This window comes from Pelodiscus sinensis, chromosome 1 (genome assembly GCF_049634645.1).
Source record: "Pelodiscus sinensis isolate JC-2024 chromosome 1, ASM4963464v1, whole genome shotgun sequence".
NCBI lineage: Eukaryota > Metazoa > Chordata > Testudines > Trionychidae > Pelodiscus > Pelodiscus sinensis.
Window position 1 is genome coordinate 132761512 of NC_134711.1, and position 20354 is coordinate 132781865.

Genomic DNA, 20354 nt, shown 5'->3' on the forward strand with positions numbered 1-20354 from the left:
ACTAATCAGATACTTTAATTTTCATTTTGATCCCCTGAAAATCATTGGCCAAAATGTTCAGTCCTAAAGTTACGCTGCCAAGCTCTATTTTAGGCACCTAAATGGAACTGACCTGATTTTTACAGGTGCTGAGCACTGCGTATCATCCTGAAGTCAATGGGAACTAAAGCTGCACAACACCTCCAAAAATCAGGCCACTCCTACTTAAGTGCTAAAAACAGTTATAGGAGCCTAGGTTTAGGCTCCCTGGTTTGATAACTTTTGGTTCAGGCAGTGAAAAAGGTACAGTTGGCTTCTGGGAGAAAAATCAATTTTGACAATGCCAGAGTCACCAACTCTTTGAAAAGGCAAGATGATCAAAGCAGTGAAATAAGAAACCTAGAAAAATAAACAAAGAAAAAGATAAAACTGGCCATGTACTGAAATCTAGATAGCTTCTACTCTGATGAAAGAATTGAGGATTTTTAAGTTTATGTGAAAAGGAATATTTTATACCAATAACACTAACTTTTCTTAAGTCTGGCTATAAGAGTCATTGCCAGTTGTGAAAGACTTGTTTTCCCTCAAGAATCAGGAGATACGAATAAGGGAGACTAGAATGAAATGTTTAAAAATATTATCTACCTTAAACAAACTTCCTCACACGAAAGAGAAATTTCAAATAAAAAAAAAACAGACAAAGGTAAAGCATATCTGATTCCCTGGGTAGTCCCAAATCACGATCTACAATCTGTAATATTGGTAACTATTGTGAGACTCAAGACATTGCGTCCATTGTTTCTGGAACTAGAAATCCAGAATGAAGAGAGACATTACTGAATATTGTTCACAAATGAAACTTACCCTGGAAGGAGTGGTGCACATGCTACTGATATCTGAGTCAAGTCAAAAGAAAGCACTGCAGTTTGAGAATGCACTTCTGCCTACAAGCCACACGGAAAAAGGAAAGCCCAACCCACAAGGCAAGGATTTGACAGAAGTCACTGTACCCAGGAATTGGTGCTTCCATTATTTGGGACCAACCCAGAAATCAGAATATTATTCCAACAAGCTGAAGAGCTGGCTATGTAGTTACAGAGGACATATAGCGTGTGCTGGTCATAATCCACAGAAAAGAAAGGAATTTGACAAAAGGAAGTTACTGTCACCTGAAAGCGTGTAAGTACAGCAGACAGCACATAGAGAGGATCCTGTTACAAATTCTGAGCCTGTCCATAATAAGACGGCTATTTATACAGTGCAAGACAAAAGTGTCTCAAATGTTTTATTTTGTCTTAGAAGGGTAGCCGTGTTTTTGTGGGTCAAAGCCACTTCATCAGATGCATGTTCCTGTAAATGGATAAAATTGATGCAGTAGTTTTTATTTATTAACAGGAAATTTGCTAATTTTACACTAAGAGAAACTAACATAGCACTTAAAAGCTATAATCAAGGGACAATAAAAGTTTTAGGGTGTCACTTGTTTGCTGTTACTATTGTTATGTACGGATATAGATTGCCTCTAATTGGCACAAACTGGCTCAAGAACATAAAGTGCACCACAAGTTAGATCTGGTGGTGAAAAAAAAAGAAAAATAATTTTGGTACAGTCATGGTTTTAGTGAAAGATATAACAATACATTTTTAAAAGGCCAATTTAACATTTCTTAAGGCTCAACTGATATCTTATATTTTGTGAGAACCTGCAGAAAGGCATTTAGAAGAACTGAACCAGGGAATAATTTCTTCTGATGTGTTTAAGTGAATATGCTGCACTGTCTGTGTGTGTTCCTGAATCTAATTAAGTGTGAAGATGTGTGGGGACTATAAAGTCACCATAAACCCCAGTTTGGAAATAGATCATAATCCAGTTCCAAAACCACAGTATTTATGTATGAAATTTGTCAGGAAGGGCAAGTCTACAAATCTTGACCTACCTTAAATATATCAATAGGTCATGTTAGAGACAGATTCTAAAATATCCTGGCTATGGAGACAAGTAAAAGGTTATATAGGCACAAATGGTATCATACAGAGTAGAAACTGACTTGTCAGATTAAAAAAAATGCATAGACCAAGTTCACCAAGATTTCTATTTTATAGTTAGCTATTTAGACATATGGGAGAAATGTCAAGGAATACTCCAGAAATGTTAAGGGGATTCTGAAAACTTTCAAAGAAAGTGGTTTTAAAGATAAGAAAAATACCAAATTGCTTATTTCTGGCCTAGCATAGGTTCAGGGAAAGACAACACAACCTTTATAAGAAAGAAGTACAACTGAGAACTAGGAAAGTTAGATGTCATGTATTTTAGTAATTGTGTAGCCGCAACCATTTTTAGCGGTTACACAGTTACTAAAATGCGCACCCAGTCCCACTCCCAGGGAACCCCCTGCTTCTCTGCGCTGCTGCCTGATACAGAGGCAGAAGCACAGGGTGGCAGGCTGAGATGGTCAGCAGGAGGAAACAATTTTTAAACCTAGGCTTATCGGTTAACCGTTTAAATGGCTATACAATAACATCGCTATTGAGAACATGGCTCTACCTAAAAATGTTTAGCAAATGAGGTCATTTTTAACTTTGTTAACATTACTATAAAAGTTGTATCCCAAATATATATACACAATAAGCCTAAGGTTACAGAAAAAATACAAAATGATTTGAACCAAAAATAGAACAAAGCTTTTGAAGATGTACATTGAGGAGTTCTACGATGATGGTACATTTTAATCCAGAGCTTTCCTCACTGTTACTAAATGATGCTTTCACCAGTAGAGGTAGGAGTTGTAATTTCTCACACATGCAAATATGAGCAAGAGAAATCCACTGCATTTGCTTCAAAACCATTAAGGTGCTGCAGGACCAATCATTGTTTTTTAAGTATTAACAGAACTATTAATTTTATACTGAGAAAGAGGTATTGGGTATTAATTTTGGAGTAACTTGATATGAGTACCTGTATTTATTTGGAATGAAATTTATTCAGGCCTCTGATAGAGAAAGTAATTCCAGAAGATATTCCAGGCCTAGAATGATCCAGGATGCAGAGACTGGTTTTAATATTAGCTGCATATCAATATGACATCCATTGCAAACCTTCAATATAGTTTATACTAACACTGATACACCTTTGAAATTAGAGACAGAATCAGAATTAGATTAATGTTTAGAATCACAAATTCAGAACATCTGCCCATTACTCTAAAAAAGAAAAAGATCTATTGGGTTAAAATAATGTAATATACTCTCTGTAAGACTGGTCGTATAAGAGAAATTTTATCTTAATTCCTCTAACGAACCTGGATTAATCAGTGGAAAATTATACTTCACTATGGGTGAATAAGAGGGTTATCAGAGAGGGTGTGGGGCCCTTACTGAATGAGGGAGGTAACCTAGTGACAGATGATGTGGGGAAAGCTGAAGTAGTCAATGCTTTCTTTGCCTCTGTCTTCAAAGACAAGGTCAACTCCCAGACAAATGCACTAGGCAACGCAGTATGGGAAGGAGGTGAGCATCTCTCGGTGGAGAAAGAACAGGTTAAGAACTATTTAGAAAAGCTAGACATACACAAATCCATGGACCCGGATTTAATGCATCCGAGGGTACTGAGGGAGTTGGCAAATGTCATTGCAGAGCCTTTGGCCATTATCTTTGAAAAGTTGTGGAGATCAGGAGAGATCCCAGATGACTGGAAAAAGGCAAATGTTGTGCCCATCTTTAAAAAAGGGAAGGTCAATCCAGGGAACTACAGACCAGTAAGCCTTACCTGAGTCCCCGGAAAAATCATGGAGGGGATTCTCAAGGAATCCATTTTGAAGCACCTGGAAGAGGGGAAAGTGATTAGGAATAGTCAACATGGATTTACCAAGAGCAAGTCATGCCTGCCCAATCTGATTAGCTTCTATGATGAGGTTCTGTGGACATGCGAAAGTCAGTGGATGTGATTTACCTTGACTTTAGCAAAGATTTTGATATGGTCTCCCATAACATTCTTGCCAGAAAGTTAAGGAAGTATGCATTGGATAAATGGACTGTAAGATGGATAGAAAGCTGGCTAGACTGTTGGGCTCAAAGGGTAGTGATTAATGGCTTGATGTCAGGATGGCAGTCAGTTTCTAGTGGAGTGCCCCAAGGATCGGTTTTAGGGCCGGTTTTGTTCAACATCTTTATTAATGACCTAGATGAGGGGATGGATTGCACCCTCAGCAAGTTCACAGATAACATTAAGCTAGGGGGAGAGGTAGATATGCTGGAGGGCAAGGATAGGGTCCAGAGTGACCTGGACAGATTAGAGGATTGGGTCAAAATAAATCTGATGAGGATCAACAAGGACAAGTGTAGGGTCCTGCACACAGAATGGATGAATCCAAAGCATTGTTACAGGCTGGGGACCAACTGGCTAAGTAGCAGCTCTACAGAAAAGGACATGGGGATTACAGTAGATGAGAAGCTGGATATGAGTCAACAGGGTGCCCTTATAGCCAAGAATGGCATAGTAGTTTACATTAGGAGGAGCATTGCCAGCAGATCTAGAGAAGTGATTATTCCCCTTTATTTGGCTCTGGTGAGGCCACATCTGAAGTAGTGTGTCCAGTTCTGGGCCCCCCATTATAGAAAGGATGTGGATGCATTAGAAAGGATCCAGCGGAGGGCAACCAAAATGATTAGGGGGCTGGAGCACATGACCTATGAGGCAAGGTTCCCCAATGCTGGGAGGGAGACCTGAGCCTCGGGAGCCATGTCCAGGCAGGCCAGGGGCTGGATGGGCCTTAGGTTCCCCACACCTGCTCTAAACCATTCCTCATCTTCCCGGTTGCTTTGTGGGTTTGTCTACTTCTCCAGATTTTTTTTAATTCTCCTCCTTGATAAAGGAAACAGGGAGGAAGGATGAGAGTAAGAAGCTGATAATATGAATCTGATGAATTAGTTTAAAAGTATGTAAATACATAATTATATGACCTCCACTGGCTCCTGCTTGGTCATTAATGGTTGGCAGTTCCAGAAGGTATCAAAGTAGAACTGACCTGACAAGATATTTGAAGAAGGATAAGTTAATGACTTTAGGAACTGACAAGAGGGAAGGCATTCCACATGCGTGGTGTGGAACTAAATACATGGGATGTTTGTGGAAGAACAGAATAAGCAAAAGGCCACATTGGTCATTTAAATCAGCTTCTGTACTAGGAATGTTAATGTGTAGCCGTCTATCAGAGGCAGAAAGAGAGAGGAGGCAGAAGCCGGTGCCTGTTGGGAATCAACGCATGCCAACTCCCACGGAGCCACTTGCCCCCTCCCCCGTGCTGCTACCTCTGATAGAGAGGCAGCAGTGCAGGGGGTGGGCAGGCAGGTGGGACCTGGTACACAGGAGAAGCAGCTTTCAAGCCAACTCCTTGTGCGTAACAACTCCCATGGAACCGCCTGTCCCTCCTCCCACACCCCGTGCTGCTGCCTCTTTATCAGAGGCGGGGGTGGGGAGAAGAAGCAGGAGCCAGTGCTCACAGAGAACCAGTTTAAAAGCCAGCTCTATATGAGCAATGGTTCCTGCCTCTTCCCCCCCCCCACATGTAAACATGTTACCACTAAAAAAATCCAGCGATTACACATTTACACAAATATATGTTAGTTAACATCCTTATTCTGTACTAGATGACTGGAGGATAAGCTAATGTAATGCCAACTTTTTAAAAAGGGCTCCGGACATGATCCCAGTAATTACAGGCTGCTGAGCCTGACTTTACAGTACATGGCAAAATGACTGGAACTATAGTAAAGAACAGAATTATCAAACATAGATTAACATGATCCAGAGATGTCATTATTCCCCTTTATTCGGCTTTGGTGAGGCCACATCTGGAGTACTGTGTCCAGTTCTGGGCCCCCCACTACAAAAAGGATGCGGACGCATTGGAGAGGGTCCAGCGGAGGGCAACCAAAATGATTAGGGGTCTGGAGCATATGACCTACGAGGAGAGGCTGAGGGACTTGGGTCTGTTTAGTCTGCAGAAGCGAAGAGTGAGGGGGGACTTGATAGCAGCCTTCAACTTCCTGAAGGGAGGTTCCAAAGAGGATGGAGAGAGGCTGTTCTCAGTAGTGACAGATGGCAGAACAAGGAGCAATGGTCTCAAGTTGTGGTGGGAGAGGTCCAGATTGGATATTAGGAAAAACTATTTTACTAGGAGGGTAGTGAAGCATTGGAATGGGTTACCTAGGGAAGTAGTGGAGTCTCCATCCCTAGAGGTGTTTAAGTCTCGGCTTGACAAAGCCCTGGCCGGGTTGATTTAGATGGGATTGGTCCTGCCTAGAGCAGAGGGCTGGACTTGACGACCTTCTGAGGTCTCTTCCAGTTCTGATTCTATGATAAGGGGATGGTTGGATGAAATAACATGATCTTGGTAACTAATTGACCATTCATTTCCAGTTGGAAATAGGTCAATGGAGGGATGATAGGAGTTGCTATAGGGAACTTTCTGGGTGTCTGGCTGGTGAGTCTTGCCCACATGCTCAGGGTTTAGCTGATCGCCATATTTGGGGTCAGGAAGGAATTTTCCTCCAGGGTAGATTGGCAGAGGCCCTGGAGGTTTTTCGCCTTCCTCTGTAGCATTGGGCACAGATCACAGCTGAAGGACTCTCTGCATGTTGGGGCCTTCAAAGTATTGGAAGGCTTCAATATCTGAGACATAGGTGAGAGGATTATTCTAAGAGGGGTGGGTGAGATTCTGTGGCCTGCACTGTGCAGGGGGTCAGACTAGATGATCATAATGGTCCCTTCTGACCTTAAAGTCTATGAGTCTATGAGTCTATGATTTGTTGGGGAAGAGTCAACATTATTTTTGTAAAGGGAAATCATGCCTCAACAATCTACTAAAATTCTTTGAGGGGGCCAACAAGCATGTGGAAAAGGGTGATCCAGTGGATAAAGTATACCTATATTTTCAGAAAGCCTTTGAGGAGGTTCCTCACCAATGGCTCTTAATAAAATATGTTGTTATAGGATAAGAGACATAGTCCGCTCATGGGACAACAACTGGTTAAATGATAGGAAACAAAAGGCAGGAATAAATGGTCAGTTTTCACAATGGAGAACAGTAAATAGTGGTGTTTCCCAGGGATCTGTACTGGGACCAGTACTGTGCAACATATTCATTAAATGATCTGGAAAGGGAGTAAACAGTGAGGTGGCAAAATTTGCAGATTATACAAAACTACTGAAGACAGATTAAGTCCAAAGCAGACTGCAAAAGTCTACGAAAGGATCTTGCAAGACTGGGTGATGGTGCAACTAAAGGGCAGATGAAATTCAACACTGATAAATGCAAAGTAATGCACATTGGAAAACATAATTCCAAATATACATATAGAGTTATGGGGCTTGAAGTAGCTGTTATCACTCAAGAAAGATCTTGGAGTTATTGTAGATATATCTCTGAAAACATGCACTCAATGTGCAGGGTCAGTCAAAAATACTAACAATATAGGGAATCATTAGGAAATGGATATATAATAAGACAGAAAATACTGCTTTTATATAAATCCATGGTACACCCACATCTTGAACACTGTGTGCAGTTCTGACTGCCCTGTCTCAAAAAAGAACTGGATTTGGAAAAGGTTCAAAAAAGGGCAACAAAAATGATTCAGTGTATGAAACATCAGCCACATAAGGAGAGATTAATAAGACTGGGATTTTTCAGCTTGGAAATGAGATGATTAAGGGGAGATATAATAGAGGTCTATAAAACCATGATGGGTAGAAAGAAAGTAAATAAGAAAATGTTAGTCCTTCTCTGAACACAAGAATTAGGGGACACCAAATGAAATTAATAGGCAGGTGGTTTTTAAAAACAACAGTAAGTATTTCTTCACAGAATGCACAGTCCACCTTGTGCAACTCTTTGTGAGAGGATGTTGTGAAGGCCAAGACTATAATTGGATTTGAAAAAGAATTAGATAAGTTCATGGAGGATAGATCCATCAATGGCTATTAGTCAGGATGGGCAGGAATGTAAAATCATGCTCTGAAACGTCCCTACGGTACAGCCAATCTTATGTTGGCATCAATGATGCCACAGAGGGCAATGCAACAGGTGACAAGGGAGGATTAGGGATGTAAGTGACTAGTCAACTATCAGATAAGCATAAGCAAATTGTACCAACTATACGATTAGCCTGATAACCGCATTTTAACTTCCTTAGGGCAGATAAGAAGGGAGCTACAGAAGTGCATTAAGGGAGGACAAGAAGCTTGAACATGATGGGGTGGACAATGGGGAGCAAATGGATAGATTTGAAGAGGAAGGTGACATGGAGAGAGCAATAGGCCAGGAAGATAATCTTAATACCTGTGTTCTGCAGTGATTGGTGCTTGTGTCAGGTAGGGATGTAAGAGTGTAGCTATTTAAATGGGTAACCAGTTACCCAAATGAACAGCAAGTTTACCTGTGTGGATTGTGAGAATGGTTGAACTTAGGTTAAGGAATAAAAAACAGTAGGATATAGACACAACCTCCAACTGTGGGACAAGAGCGAGAGGAGTTAGAAAGGATACAGAGATTGTGAGTCTGGGTGATTGAAGTGTGGCAGTGTTATAAAGAAAATGATGGGGGAATGATGGGGATGGTTTCAGAAGGAAGTTCACAGTTCCGTTTTGGCTATGTTCATTTGGTACTGAGTCATTCACAGGAAAATGTAAAAGAGATAGACTAAGATGTATGACTGAATGGAGGAAGACTGGTCAGGAGTGGAGAGGTAGATTTGCAAGTCATTGTCATAAACATGGTAGTGAAGCCACCTGAATAGATAAAATCCCCAAAAAAGGTGTATGTAGGAGGAGAGGAGGAGTGAGTTAAGGATGTAGTCCAGTGGTATCCTTATGGTATGATAGAGAAAGGAAGAGTCATCCTAGTGAAAAAGACACTGAATGAATGACCAAAGCAATTGGGAGGGAACCAGGATAGGACAGACCCACAAAAGTCAAGAAAGTCATGACTTGGCCAAGAAAAGGGGACTGTATAGTTTAAGGAGAGCCAGGCTGTCTTTGCTTAGGTCATTTTTAAACATATTTAAAAAACAACATGTAAACTAGCTTAGTTTTAATTTACTTTAGTTTAAAACAACTTAAACAACTTAAAATCACATTGACAAGATCTGGTGCCTTTCAGCTTATAGATGATCTGCTAAGGAAAAAAACTGGGTCTCTGCCCTCTGCTCCTTCATGACACATAAGCCAGGTCTGAAAGGCATTTTGTTTTTTTCACAAAGCTAGCTTAGATAGATCTGGAATAATAATACACCTAGCTCTTAGGCCAGGTCTATAGTAGGCCTGGGAGTAGGCTTAAGGTACGCAACTCCAGCTACGTAAATAACATAGCTGGTGTCAATGTACCTTAAGCTGAGTTTGGCGCCGTCTCCACAGTGGAAGGTTGACAGGATCAAGTGCTCCTGTTGACTTCCCTTGCTTCTTGCAAATCAAAGAGTACCAGCATCGACTGGGGTCGCCCTTAGAATTCGATTTAACAGGTCTTTTCAAGACCCGCTAAATCGAACGCCAGAACATTCATCTTCAGTGCAGTAAGCAAAGACACGGCCTTAGATAGTACTTTTCATCTTTACATTTCAAAGTGCTTTTAAAAGGATCTGAAATGGATATATTTTACTGATGAGGAAACTGAGGTGCTGAGAGGCAAAGTGATTCGCCCAAGGTCCCCAGCAGATCAGTGACAGAGCTCAGAGGAGAATCCAGGTCTCCTGAGTCTCAGTCCAGTGCTCATGCACACTAGGCTTATCTTTTCAGTGGAAAGGAGGGTTGTAGGTAAGAGACCTGGAAAAGATTTTTAAGCAGACTATTCAATCTCTTTTGGGGGTTTTTTTTTTGTGTGCAGGTGGTTGTCATGGTGGGGAGTTGAGGGTTTTTTGGTTAATAAAAAATTAGAAGAATTGGTTTTGTGCAAAATTCAACATCCTTACTCCTTCAGTGAAGATCTGCAAAAGGTGCCTATTCCATCTCAGTTATTCAGATGTCACTGCCTTGATAGTTACATTATAATCCTACTAGTTCTACAGTTATCCACAGAATCTTTCACATGCAACTGTGTAAATGAGACCTGAAATTCTAATGTAAAAAATAAGCTAAAAAATAAACCTTTATTTGGGGGAATTAAAAAATCCCGACTTGATTCTCCACAAAAAAAATTCAGACTCCAATATGCGCAGAGAGAAGCAAAACAGAGCACAAACCTACTCTTTTTTTCTTTGTAGTTCACTGGTTCCAACTCAGCCCTTTATCGGGAGAACTGGCTGGCTCAGGGCAGTCAGGAACCTTGCACTTGTCCTTAGCTTCTAGGGTTCCAATCCAAGCATCCTGAAGAGCTGGAAGGAATCAGGGAGAATCACAGGATATAGTGTGGGGCCTTTTAACACTAGATCAGCAGCTACAGCACCACCACACAAGAGGGGCAGGGAGGGGCAGTTAAAGAGGAAGGGTGGGAGACTGGATGAGTCAGAGGGATTATGGAGCCTTTCACCTCTAAAACACTACTAGCCAAGCCCATGCTGGCAAAACTGGATAGTTCAGGAGAATCAGAAGATCATTCATTATACAGCTGCATTAATGGACATGGTATCTGACCTAAGCCAAACAAAACAAAGTCCCTATCCCCACAAGCTAACAAAGGCAACCCCAAGCCAGGGTCATAACACACGTGTGGAAGACGACTGATGAGTAGGGGCCTACCAAATTCACAGCAATGCAAAACACATCACAGACCATGAAAACTGGTGTCCTCCTGTGAAATCTGGCCTTTTGTGTGCTTTTACCCTATACTATACAAATTTCACGGGGGAGACCACTGTGCCTTCAAATTGGGGTCCTGACCCAAAAGGGAGTTGCAGGAGGATCACAAGGTTATTTTAGGGGGGTCATGGTACTGCCATCTTTACCTCTATGTTGCCTTCAGAGCTGGGCAACTGGAAAACAGTGGTTGTAATGTTGGCTAGGTGCCCCGCTCTGAAGGCAGCACCTCACCTTCCAGGAGCAGTGCAGAAATAAGGGCAATAATACCATACCCACGTAACCCTTACTTCTGCATCGCTACTTTCAGATCTGGATGGCCAGAGTGTGGCAGCTGATGAGTAGGGGCCCAGCTCTGCAGGCAGCAGCGCAGAAGTAAGGGTGGCAATATTATACCATGCCATCCTTAGTTCTGCACTGCTGCTGGTTGTAGCTCTATCTTTGGAGCTGGGTTCCTGGGCAGCAGCCATCGCTCTACTGCTGTCCAGCCCTGAAAGCAATGCTGCTGCCAGCAGCTACAGAGAAATAAGAGTAGCAATACTCCACAATTATAACACCACGAAATTTCAGATTTAAATATCTGAAATCATGAAATTTGCCATTTTAAAAATCCTATGACCATGACACTGACCAAAATGGACCATGAATTTGGTAGGGCCCTGCTGATGAGGGGTCCAATACATTGCAGCTAAAAAAGATTCCTGGAAGAAACTGATCTTAAGGTGCGGACGGAGGAAGCTTCGCATGTGAGGACAGGAAGAGTATCCTAGGCATACAGGGCAGCAGGACGGAAAGCCCAAAGAAGAGTGGAAAAAGAGAGATGCTGAGAGTAGTAGAGAGAACTTGTAGGACTGCAGGAGAATGGAAGGAAATCAGAATAGAGACGTAGGTGGGCCTTAAAGGTGCAGAAGTGGAACTTAAATTTGATGCAATGACAGACAGGAAATCATTGACGGAATCTGAGGAGAGTGCTGACATGGAGTGAAAATCCGCAGCAGCAATGGGATACTGAATCTTTCACCTCTAGGGCACCAATCCCACCCTTGTGATGGGGGAATGGAGGAATGGATAACAGGCCTTTCACATGTTGATAATGTCCCAAGAATTCCTTAAGAAGCTGGTCCTGAACTCTGCTACAAGGTCTCTTGATTGAGCCATTCTAGATATTCTGCACTAGCTTCATTTACATTTTGAAATGGAGGTTTTAAAATGAGTTAAATATGAAAATGAATAGTGTGTTCAGTACTGTGTTACTCATTTGGACATTAAATGCATTTTATTTTCAACTGTCTCCTCATTTTCACTCTTAACAAGCCACAGACGTTTGCACTCACAACGCATAACTGTATTGTAGATGTTTTCAGAGTGCTAGCTGAAGATTTTGTGAGCAAGATAGGGACCAGTTGGGGCCATTGACACTGAGGGAGGTGTAAGAGGCCATTTGGGAATGGGGGAAGCACATTAACTGCATGCTTCTATTAAAATAATTGGCAGTGAAATAGTTAGCAATTACTGACATTTGACATTTAAAGGTTATCTTTAGATTTCCAGGATAACATTCAATAGAGCTGAATGGGGCAGTGCACACTTCTCAGAGCTTGAATCAGTAGCTTTCTGCAGACTCAAATGCTTGATTCATGTTTTCAAGGTTATCGTCAAACTACGAGGCCCAGAAATATGTATTTTAAAATGAAAGCTGAGATTCTGAAGCAGTGTCTGCAGCAGTAGAACTCACTGGGTTCTACTATCAGGCAATAGTTACAATCTGGCCCTAGGTTAGATGGACTGGATGATTGCTAGTCCAGTTCTTCATGGATAGATGCCCACATAACAATCAGCATTAATAGGTCTTCCTGCTGACATTCTCAACAGAGAGGCCAAAGGTCTGAACGGGTCATGGAGACTGAAATCCCCACTACAGCTCACTACTGCTGTAGTGGCCTGAGATCCACTGGTTGAGGGTGGGGTATGGAAAAGGCCTGCATTGCTCTGACCTCTGTGGTTGATTAAAGAGAACTTTCCTAGGGTCAGCCTGCAGCATTTAAAATCAAACTGAGTATATGAGTCCCACATCCATGAACTCAATAATTTTCACAAGAATCAGGGATTGTAACCAGATTCCAAAGTAGGTAATAACATTCAGTCTCCTTAAAGTGCCTCTGCTAGTTCAGTTCGATGTGGTATTGCTCTTACCCTGATCCCAGACACTGTTCATAAAACAAAATCCAAAGGACTAACATGACATGCAATGAGACCAATGTCATATGCTAATAATGCTATCATTCCTTTAGGTAGCTGTTGTTCTACCAGACCTCGTTAGCCCCTCTCATTTAATGGGAAATCTTATTTTGTGCCTTATTTGGTGCACCCTCAACTCTCATTGATTTTCTTGGAAATTGAGGGCACTCAGTACCTTAAAAGGATCAGACTCCTTATACTGTAAGCTGAAATTTTTAAATACAGGAGCCTGAAGGCAGGCTTCTGAGTCTGTATTCAGGCAATTAAATAAGTACTCTCATTTTCAAACTACTGAGCACTTAGCAGCTCTCACTCAACTCAACTGTGGGCTGATGGACACTTACAAGAATCAGGTCATTTATTTATATAGACCAGCGGTTCCCAACCTTTTCCAGAGGGGATCCATTTTGACAATTCAGGAAGATTTGGTGACCCAGGGCAATTCAAAAAAATGTGTGAATGGTTCCTTAAGAGTCACCTGGGGAAACACCTGGCGACCCTTTTGAAATGTAATGGTGACCCATATTTGGGTCCCAACCCTGACATAGACCTAACTTTGACACATAGATATTGTCTTGGTTAAACTCCTTGGGACACAGAACTGTTATCTGATTTGTCTGTAAAACACCTTGCACATTTATGGAAATAAATCATATTTCTTCCTTCCCCTGCCAGGAACACCTTTATGTTACGCTATTGGTGCAGCATTCCACCCCAGAGGCAGCTGCATTTCAGCCTTGGGTAAACAATCATAAAATTGTAGAATCACAGGACTGAAAGAGACCTTGAAAGGTCATCTAATCCAATACCTTGTACTCATAGCAGGATTAAATATTATTTAGACCAGTGGTGGGGGACCTTTTTTCGATTGGGGACCACTGACGCACAGAAAAATCAGTGGAGGGTCACTCACTGATCTGGCGCCTAACAAAAACACACACACACAAAACCCAAAACAAAAGAAAACCTAAAACCCTGGCTCCCAACAAGCTCTGGCCTTCGCTCACGCTCCAGCCCCACCTCCAGCTTACTTGGATTTGGCCTGAGGGCTGAGCCAGCATTCACACTGCAGCCCCATGGCGAGGGGGGGGGACACCAAGACTTGCCTCTAGGCTGTAGCATGAGCTCAGACCGTGGCAGGAGGAAGCCACGAACCTAATTGCAGACTGGTTCTAAGTAGATCAAAGGCCAGATCCAACCCTTTGGCCTAGGTTCACCTGATCTAGACCATTGTTGATCCAATCCAAATAAACAAGTAGCTACACCACCACCACCACAAAAAACAAACAAACAAACAAACAAACAAACCCCAGCAAACCATACACTCCCTCCCCCTGGATTTATCTTCTGTATATATATCTTTTAGACTGCAAGGGCAATGATTGTCTTAATTTGTGTGCCTAGAACAGTACTGAATACTCTGCCAACAATTAATAAACAAACAAAAATTAAGGACAGGCCTCATACACCATTCCGCCTTGCAAAACTGTCATATTTACCAGTTCAGCCACAAAATCTAAAAACCCATCCTTTATCAGGATGATAAACAAGAATGAAAACACAAATCTTTTATACATGCTTTAAAATATTACTTGCTGTGGACACGTAGAATTTTGCAAGGCTGGCATGTACATTCAGTAAAGTGCTTTGACATCTGTCTGAACCAAACGCACTAGAAAAATGTCAAGTCATTATTGTAAGAACTGGGGCAGAGGAAGGTAAATTAACCCCAAGAGCAAGAAGAATCAGTGAACCCCTTTGAGCTTACAAAGGCCAAAATGCCTGTTATTGCCTTCCTCAAAGCAGATGAATTGCAAAACTAGGGAGCAACAAGTGAGAGGGCATCTTATAGCATCTCCAGAACATAAACATTATGATTTCAGTCTTCCTCTGTAAACTCACCATGCCACACTAAGAACTGGAGAGGTCAAAATGCAGTGGCAAAGGTGAGGTGGGGTGATCTGAAACTCCTTCGTCTAAGTTTACTGTCCAGTTACACCAAGTCTCACAGAAGTAGCTGTGTTAGTCTTTAGCTGCAAGAACAAGTAGTTCTGTGGCATTTTAAAGACTAACAAATTTATCTGGGCATAAGCTTTTGTGGGTAAAAACCATTTTGTCAGTTGCATCATGGGTTTTTACCCAGGAAAGGTAAATAAATCTGCTTCGCTTTAAGGTGCCACAGAACTCCTTGCTGGTTTTGCAGTTACACCAAAGAATCCTTCTCTATGCCCATTGTTGAATTCTCCCGTAACTGTATATTTTCTTACTGGAGTCTGAGCTGATATCTGTCACAGCAAGTGATCCTTTAGCCTTTGATTTACTTTCAATTGTCTCTGGAGAATGAATTTATGCTAGTGTCCTGAATGGGGAAAGGGATACCTCAGACTGGGATTTATATGGGGTTGTCTTTGGGGTGCTACATCTGCTAAAGAGATCTGCATTAGTTGTTGGGTTTTTTACATGAAGTCTCTTCTGGACTTAATTTCCCAGGGAATGACCTAGGGCAACTGTTTTCTGGGGAAGGGGAAAGAGCACTGTGGTAGAGTCAAAGATTCCTTGGTGTGGGATTTAACTATCCCCATTTTCATAAGGCAGGGGGGCCTATACTCCAAGACACAAGCATCAGGATTCATATTCCCAGCCCTTAAAAAGACCAGGTTCCACATCTGATGGATACTAAGCAATGGAATGGATCCTCTTTTCAGAGTGGTTTCCACCAGTACCATCACTGAGATTTTCATTCCTAGGCTCCAGGGAACAATGGGTACCCAAATATACCAATGCCAGGACTCATTACAATAGCCTCTGAGTACAGTAGGATCTACGACCACGAATATGAATAATGATTTTCATACAACTCACAAGCACAGAGGGTTTCTGCAACCCAGTGGTCACTAGCAATAGGATTCACACCCCTAGTCTCATGGGCACTGCATGATACACACCCCTCCGGCACCAATACACAGATTCATCCTCCCTCTTCACTTGCCTTTGCCCCCTGGATGATAGAAATATATTTCATGTCAGTGATGATAAAGGCTGAGTTCACAATATAGTCAATACACTAATGACTGATGGTGGATGGGAAATGGCAGAGGGACTAGGATACAATTTCATGAGGCTACTACGCTCTCTCAAAAGCAATGCACTGGAAAGAAAATCAGGACTGTTCCTTTTATAATGAATAAAAGGAGACAATTAATTAGAAAAATAAAGATGGAGAAAGGCATAGAGAAAAAGGGTGGGGAAAATTCAGAAATGGGCAGACAGAAAGAAGATGGAGAGAGCTACAGTCAGAAGAGAGAAGAAAGGAGAAGGACAGAGAGGAATACAGGAGATTAGGGGAAAAGAGAGGTGATATAATGTGGCCACTCACTTTGTCTGGAAGATTTTCTGCTGGAAGGGGGGAGTTATCTCCGGTGCTGGTTTTTGGGGTGCTGCCCTTCACACTCCTCCTGTGGACTCCATCCTTAGAGCATTGCTGCCAGGCTCCAGCTATTCCAAGATATTTGGGAGATTTTGAGAGTGAGGGTATTGTGGATGAAGTCAGGAACCTGAGAGATAGAATGATCCACTTGGGACTGTCTTCCCCCTCCCAACCCCAGACTACTGGTATTATCCTAGGATGGGTATTTATCTCCTCCTCTCTCTCTTCTTTAGTAGCTAATTATTTAAGGTGTACCACTCCTGGGAGATATTGTTTTCTTCTCCTCTCTGGTTATATGGGAGATCAATCCCCCTTTCTCTCCCTAACTGGAGATCCTTTTTCTCTTCCCTTAAGATTCACATCCCTTTTGGATAGGCAAATCTTCCCTTTCTCTGGGGGAGTTCCTCTTGCTAACTGCAGATATTGTGGGCAGTCTCTTTTCTTTCCCCTATCGATGGCTAACAGGTGTGTCTTCCCCCCTTACATGGGATATTTGGGGTCAGCTTCTTTATGGGACTCGTGAGATATTTCCTTTCAGTGGGGGGTGCTCCTTGCCAGATTGGTATCTAGAATCCTGTTATCCAGGGGTGTCTCGCCCCCCCCCCCCCAGCCTTGCTTACTTGCTGGGTACTGACTGGGTGCTAATTAATTACTGGGCAACTGTTTGGGGTTTTGCTTCTTTTGGGCTAAGTATTTGTGGGCAACCTCTGTCCTCGATGGATATACGGGGACTCTCTCTTAAAGGATCCCACTGCCTGGATTTGGGAGAAACGGGGGTGGGGTATCTCCTTGTCTATTTTAGATATGGAGGGAAGGGGGAGGGTTCCTCTGCACCCTCAGACGAGATAGTGGGGAGCTAAGGGTGTCTCCACGCCGGATGGCTATGGAGTTGCAGGAGGTCTCGCCCCGGCAGATACTGGGGTTGGGGTCGGGATCTGTCCCCGAGGCTGGGTGCCAGGGAGCTGCCTGTGAGGCTCTCTGCCCACGGCTAGGTTTCGGAGTCTCTCCCGCGGCGGGGGACGGAGCTGTCACCCTGGGCTGGCTGGTGGCTGTCCCTGGCTCCCCCAGGCCCCGGCTCCTCTCGCCCGGGCCCGGCTGCCACTGGAGGCCGCGGCGTCTCTCGGGCCTGAGCGGGGCTGGGCGGCCGCCTCCGCCGCCTCCCGCCGGACCTCGGGCTCGTCCCTGGGGGGCTCCCCGGGCTCCTTGCAGGGGGCCCCGGCCAGGCAGCGCTGAATCTCCCCGGGCCCCGCCGCTCCCACGGCTACTGCTCCGGCTGCTCCGGGCTGCGGCTCCACTGCAGGCCCCGGCTCCTCCCCGGCCTCCGCTCCGCCTCCCCCGGCTCCCCCCGGCCGTGGCCGCCCCCGCCTGCTCGAGTTAAGGAGGCTCCTAGAGAGGGGGATACCCAGCCAGCCCCGGGAATAGCCTCCCGTACACCAGTCTAGAGAGTAATCCCCTGCACCCACCTGGAAAGAGCCCCCAACCTGTTTGGGGAGTGACCCCCCTCAACCTGCCTGGAGCACAGTACTGCAATTCATAACCCCCAGCCCGACTCCTATTCCCCCGATATGATCACTGCTCAATAACACACACGTCCATACACGAGAAGTGGGTCTGGCCCACGAAAGCTCATCATCTAATAAACCATCTTGTTAGTCTTTAAAGTGCTACATTGTCCTGCATTTTGCTTCAGCTACCCCAGACTAACACGGCTACATTTCTATCACTACCATACACGAGAGTAACCCCCCCCCCCCCCCCGAGACTTTCTTAGAGTTTGATTTAATGATGTTCACTTATTTTGACATGTGATGTTGACAATTATTAATGATTATAAAGCTTTTAACTTTTTTCAATCTCAAGAATCTATTCTTATTAAATATTGTCTGACCCCCCCTTCCCATTGCTGTGAATTTTTAAATAGATACAAATATAGAAAAATATTTAAAATAAATATTCATGTTATCAACATTATAAAAGATTATGCAAATAAAACTCTGCAAACCCTAGAAATAACTTTCCCAAGATCATTTATATTCCCTTCCACATATGACAACTTTCCTACAATCCCACATCTGATAATGTCTCTTCAACCCAGATAATTTTATCTCAATGAGATAATTCAAATGTGTGTGATAACCTCTTTTAGCCCATGTATTTTATGTCCCAGTTAATAATGATCTCGTACCATTCCTGATATTTCCCCAATCTAAAAACCTTTTAATTTTATCTTGCAATTATCTCCCAAAACCCTTCTTCAAACCCCGCTGAGAATCCCTACCATCTATTTGATAACCTGCTCCCAACTTCCCACCTAGTGTCTCAGTTAGACAATCTGTCCCATGCTGTCATGGGGGGGCTTCAACTCATATAATCTCCTCCTCAGGACAAATTATAAATTTCCTACCTACTTTTGTGGTTATCCCTGCACCAAATCTCAGCCAATATAATCTTCCTTCATTCCCAGACTCAAATGTGCACAGTACCAAACAAAGATTAAAAATATGGTCTCTGCACCCCAAAGAATTTACAATCTCAGGCTGTGTCTACACTGGCAAGTTATTCCGGAAAATCAGCCGCTTTTCCGGAAAAACTTGCCAGCTGTCTACACTGGCCGCTTGAATTTCCGGAAAAGCACTGACAATCTAATGTAAAATCATCAGTGCTATTCCGGAAAAACTATGCTGCTCCCGTTCGGGCAAAAGTCTTTTTCTGGAAAACTGTTCCGGAAAAGGGCCAGTGTAGACAGCACAGTAGTGTTTTCCGCAAAAAAGCCCCAATCGCGAAAATGACGATCAGGGCTTTTTTGCGGAAAAGCGCGTCTAGATTGGCCACGGACACTTTTCTGGAAAAAGTGCTTTTCTGGAAAAGCGCCCTGCCAATCTAGACGCTCTTTTCCGAAAATGCTTTTAACGTAAAACTTTTCCGTTAAAAGCATTTCTGGAAAATCATGCCAGTGTAGACATAGCCTAAGTGTTAAACAAGAGACAACAGATGGAGTCAGAAAAAGAACAGAATAGACTTTATACAAATTATGTTATATTAAATTTTACAATGCTCCTACATTTTCAAGTTGTCACAGTAGAAAACACTTAACTGAATTGTGAATATATGCAGGAAAGCTGGAGAATTTGACAGATGGATAGGCAACAGTTGTGGTTTCTGGTTTCCAGAGGTGTGTGTGTGGGGGGGTTACTTTAAGGGGCAATCAGGACCCTACAACTTTGTTAGTGAGGTGGTGGTTAATTTCTACATACTGGCCAACAAAGGCCTATTTTCTCATTACCTGTGGTAAAGGGATAGTTTAGTAATCTAATGTAACTTGCAGATACCCTAATATTTTTATCTCATCGACTATAGTTTTTAAAAATCATGTTTCTCTAGGTTTTATTTTACTATTTCTGAAAAAATGTACAAATGAAAATGTCCTAAATACCATGTCTCCCATATCATTCTTCCTTCTTAAAATTTCATACTACCATGTGAAAATACAAAGTGCACAGCCCTATGTAATAAATTTGCTAGTATCTGCTGTTCCTTATATAATAATCTTGATCAAGATTTTTAGAAATAGGAGCCTAAAACTGTGCACTTTAAATCTGTGTTGAAGTACTTGCTTGATATGCAAAAATGCTAACCATCCAACAGGTCATAGTGAAGTCAATATCTAAATATGCATTTAAGAACCTAATCTGAGGGCCCCATGTCTCCAAGAGGCATCTCTCACCTGTAGAATTTATTGTGTCTCAACAGTTTCACATGACGAATTCCTATATACCAATGTGCTAAATTCCTTTCCTTTTGTGCAATACATTCTCCCATGTGCTAATCACTGTAAGAGCAACATATCCTGATTAATAATTTCACAAACAATACCTTTCTGGCATGATGTATCCTAATTGCTAAAATTTTGTAATTTTGAATTTT

At 42.7% G+C, this 20354-nt stretch overlaps 1 protein-coding gene across 6 annotated transcripts in view; it reads right to left on the reverse strand.

The window, feature by feature from the left end:
* Nucleotides 1–17765, reverse strand: part of FOXJ2 (forkhead box J2) — a 37798-nt gene extending 20033 nt beyond the window's left edge. For 2 of the 6 annotated variants that reach the window (XM_075901865.1, XM_006119925.4), the window contains exon 1: nt 16380–17765. The gene's annotated coding sequence lies outside the window, so the exon portion shown is untranslated. Of the gene's footprint in view, nt 1–10216; nt 10345–16379 lie in introns of all 6 variants that reach the window. The other 4 variants (XM_006119926.4, XM_075901858.1, XM_075901848.1 and 1 more) reach the window with 4 other exon arrangements.
* Nucleotides 17766–20354: the final 2589 nt, after the last annotated feature.